General features: G+C 30.9%; 1 long non-coding RNA gene across 4 annotated transcripts; it reads left to right on the top strand.

Moving 5' to 3' along the window:
- Positions 1–1444: 1444 nt before the first annotated feature.
- On the top strand, positions 1445–2751 carry LOC145072094 (uncharacterized). 4 transcript variants are annotated; one of them, XR_013690916.1, is made up of 3 exons: positions 1445–1984; positions 2075–2145; positions 2343–2751. It is a non-coding gene; the product is annotated as an uncharacterized LOC145072094 (long non-coding RNA). The 4 variants fall into 4 exon arrangements; XR_013690917.1 differs by having other exon boundaries at positions 1445–2145; positions 2343–2438; positions 2548–2751; XR_013690922.1 differs by lacking the exon at positions 2075–2145.
- The last annotated feature ends 2031 nt before the right edge of the window (positions 2752–4782 follow it).

Raw genomic sequence — 4782 nt, 5'->3', positions numbered from 1 at the left:
GTTGCCACAAATGTTTTGAATATTGTTAAATTTGGTCCTTATATAAAATGTTTGTAATATTGGTATATTTAGTCCTTATAGTATTGTAATTTACATAAAAGATCCATATGAGTTTGTTTTCAGAAAAAACAATGCATACACTTAAGTTTTCATATTTTGGCAAGTTTGACCCTATATAGAAAATAAATTAAGAAAGCAAATGAGAAAATTAAAAGTAAACTTTATGCATTTTTTATTTTTTCTATAATTTTTTTTGATATTGACACATTTAGTCCTTATATAAAATTTTTTCAATATTGGCACATTTAGTCCCTATAATTTTGTAGAATTGCAAACTTTTAATTTTTTCCACAATTGTTTTGAATATTGTCACATTTAATTCATATATAAAATATTTTCAATATTAGCATATTTAGTCCACATAATTTTGTATAGAAAAGGTCCCTGTGAGTTTGTTTTACAAAATAAGTCCTTATGTTTAAGTTTTTATATGTTGGCAAGTTTGCCCGTACATCGAAGATAAGTTGTAGAAATTGTTCCAATAATTTACATAAAAGGTCCTTGTGCAATATTTTTTTTACAGAAACAGTCCACGTGTTTATAAAAATAAGAAAAATATTTCGTACCTAATACAAAATTTGTGGATAGTGTCTCCCACAATATATTGGCATGTCTCGTCCCTATACTTATTATTTTTACATTTTCTCCACATGAGTTTTGTATATTTGCAGGTTTGCTCCCAACAATTTTATAGTTACACAAGTTTGGTCTCCCAGCCAAGTGGATGTAGTAACTTAATAGTTTGAACTAAAATGGTCATAAAACTAAAAATTGGACAAAAATATGAAAAGAAAGAAATAAAGGACCACATTCAAAATAGATATTACAAATCCAGACCAAAAATATAAAATAAAAAGCAAGGGACCATAAAGGAAAAAATAAATGAGCAAATTCTTAACAAAATCAAGATCTTAATTAACTAAAAAATGGGTTAAAACTAGTGTCGTAAAAATCGGCATAGGCGGCCACCTAAGCGGTACCTAGGCGCTAGACAGTCTCTTACTGTCTACGATTAATGTTAGTCGGTCGAGTTAGCTTGAGTCGATCATGTGCGGTTCTGACAGTCTAGACAGTTTGAACCCGTAAAAATGTCAGAAACATTAAATATACCAAATTTTCATGGTTATTTACTTATTTTGTTAAGATATATGTAATGTTTAATTTGTAAAAATAAAATCTAATACAATTAAGGGTCTATGCTTAGGTGCGATCAATCCACACTTGGACTCATTAGTCTCGATCGCCCCGACTACTGCCTAATGACTTTTACAACCTTCATTAAAACTATAAAATCAAAAAGTTAGAGACCAAAGTCATATATATAATATTATAAATGTTGGCCAAAATGTACAAAGAAAATCGGATTTATTTTATGAAATTTTTTTTATAATTTTGTTATGAAATTCCGACTGAACTTTTTCGAGATTACCTATAGTGCGGGAATTATTATATATACTAATCCATTTGGATGTGGCGGGTGAACCGTGTATGGTTTAGAGTCAAGTCGGAACCCCTAATTTGTTGGATAATCCAGTTTTTCTTATGAGGTGGTTTTGAGTCGGCTCTTCCTAGAGTCGTCCTCGATTATGTTTCCCATCACTTTTTGTTTGCTTTTGATTAAATCCATCTTTAACATTTCTTTTTCTCTTTAGGTCGTTCCTCGAGTTACCGTCATATTCAACACCTACGATTTCCTTCCCACTGATTTGTGTTTTCATCTCATTAGATCATTCTTCGAATTACTATCTTCTCTTTTCTTCTGATTAAACATATTTTTGTTGACGTATTTGCTCATTCTTCTAACATCTTGTTGTCTATTTGATTAAAGTTGTGATTCCTTTATTTTGCATCAGCGGAGCGGTCGGTTACTGTTGTTCCCTTTCGGTGATATTACCAACCAAAATTTTAAAGATTCCATTATATGGTTAGTGTTTTTTTATCAGTATTTTTTGTGTTCTTCAAATCTGTAGCTTTTCTTGAATTGTTTTGTAGTTATCTTTGAATATATTTGTAGCCACTGTTAATATGTATCCAAGCTTGCTGCCTTTGTACCATGGAGCTATTCCTGTTCAAAGAGCATTGCAGGTTCCTTTTCTTTATTTTATACATTTTAAAGTAACATTAGTAAAAAAGCTTATATCTTCATATGAAAATAATAAACTTTATCAGGATATAGTTAAAGAAACTGCTGTATCATTAGCATTCACTGTTATATTTTTTTATGGTGTATTTTCTAATACTATGTGAGTTTATAGTTCATGCTTATGTCAATGGAATTGCAGGTTCATTACACACACGGTATGGCTTGCATTAATACAGAGAAAAATACACAATTTGTGTTTTATGAGATTGAATAAATTGTCCTTGGGCCAAATTTGGTATGATTTATATAAATAGATTTTTTTTTAATGTTGAATCGCAAAAAATAGTCGAGTGGTTGATTGTAATATTTATGAAAGTGAAAAAGCATGACATAAATTTTTCAAGGGCCGAAGCAAGTGGTGAATGCTGCAAGGTGGTTGCCGCCAAGGAGTTCACAGGACAACCCACGGGAGGTGCTCTTTTTGTTCTTTTTGCAAGAGCATAATAATGTGTGGATTCGTAGATTTGACTAGGATGCTAAACAGGTATACCTTCATTAAGGATAATTCCTTTTGCAAGAGCATAATAAATTGTCCTTTGTCTTTTAAATGATGTCTTGGTGGATTGATTTGTTCTTTCCCTCTTGGCGTTGTAAATGATGTCTTAGTGGAATAATTTTGTTCTGAAATGGAAAGGAAGCTAAAGAAATGATAAGATAAGAAATGAAACTTACGATATAAAAAGTAATGTCATGTATAAAAATGATTAAAACTACTTTATGGCATGAAAATGATTGAAAATGCTTTATGATATGAAAATGATTAAAAATGATTTATGGTATGAATGAAAGGAAATTTCATGTAAAATGTGATAAATGCTTTGGGTCACAAACTCATGTATCTCACGAGACATTATTGTCTTACATATCTTTTTTTTAATGCAATATATCGTAGATTTTATTCAAAAAGAGAGATGATAGATGGAAACAGAAGTTATGATATAGAGAATAGAGTGGAACTTGTTAAGTTCCTTAATTATTGTATGGATGTAATTTCTTATTACCTTGCTATGATTTATATGATGCTTAATGGTAACCCTCAACTTTTAATTGTAAATGTTTTTGTCGGACCAATTTTTAGTAAGTTAGGGTTAATACCTGTATGTTTATATAACTATAGCTTTTAAAAAAGTTTGAAAAAACTTGGGATGTTACAGTTTGGTATTAGAGAGATAATTTAAGCGACTTAGGATTGGATCATCACACTTCTAAGCTTATACTTTCGTTATGGAAAGTGTGAATAAGTCATACGATTGTTATGCCTTATGTCAGGTAAATTCTTGTGCAACAAGTGATAGTGAGGAATTGCCATGCTAGATGTTGATAAATCTATAAATAAGTTATATGAACTTGTAGAATGCTATATTGAGTGTTTTAAAGTGAGTAATGGATATTCTAGACCAATGGATCAAAGTCTTTAAGTGGTGAAGTCAAGGTCAGTCATGTATAATGTGAGTATAATAGTATAGGGACCGTACTATTATAAACACATAATACATATTTAAACTTGGTGAAACCATGAGAAGATATTGTCAATGTGGTAAAGATTTCTGTGAGTTATAGACTTAATGAACACATACCTCGTATCAAATAAGTGTCGTGAAAACAATCTCGAAGTATTTATCGAGCCTAAAAGGAAGACAACCAATATGAAAACAATCTCGAAGCATGAAAATAATGGAAACTAAAGGTGACAATGATAAGTCCATGAGAGTACCTTACCCTAGGGTACTAGACTACCATGATGAATAGTTTAACAGGATGAGCTTTGTAAGCTCTACTTACAAGTTCTATGAATTCTAATAAAAAGTTAAGATTACCCAAGGAATATGACAATGGCAACAAATGAAATAAAACTATAATGGTATGGAAAAGATTAATCCCTTGAATCTTCTTGAAAAGGGCTATCAAGAAAATGATAATGAGTAAAGGAAAATTTTGAAATTTTCATGGATTATTTAGAAAGAAAACTACTACAGTGTGAGAATCATAAGGTGATTTTGACCTTAAAAGAAATGCCCTTATTTCTTTTAAGGGGTAGATGGTAAGAAGGATACACAAGTGTTACGATGTGATGTTACAAGAACTCACAAAACTCTAGAGGCTGAGTAATAACAACATATGGTGTTTGGAATTATGGGTGACATGAACGGACCAATGATACAAGATTCAAAACTTCCAAGTTGTGCAACCTAATGATGCGGACCAAGCACACTCACGTACAACTGAATACTAGGGTTTAAGTATTGCCGATAATATAGATTCGATAACCAAAAAAAAGAACGGGCATTATAATAATGAGAACTATTATTATTAGTTCATATAGAAGATGGAAATTTCACTCAGAGCAAAATGGGTCACTTGACCATGGCTAAAGGACATGGAAATTAATTAATATAACAACTTATTATGTATTAATAATGAAAGGACAAGAAATAGAAAGACGTAAAGTATGATAATACTTGAGAGGTCAAAATAATGAAGTGTTGAATAGAAGATTTGAGTACTCGAACAACAAATGTTGAAGGTCACATGAAAGATGGAATTATGATTAAAGATGTATGCACTGAATGGTGAAAGAC

This window comes from Lactuca serriola, chromosome 1 (genome assembly GCF_051521515.1).
Source record: "Lactuca serriola cultivar US96UC23 chromosome 1, Lser_US96UC23_V15, whole genome shotgun sequence".
Lineage (NCBI taxonomy): Eukaryota > Viridiplantae > Streptophyta > Magnoliopsida > Asterales > Asteraceae > Lactuca > Lactuca serriola.
This window is presented reverse-complemented; position numbering and strand designations above follow the sequence as displayed.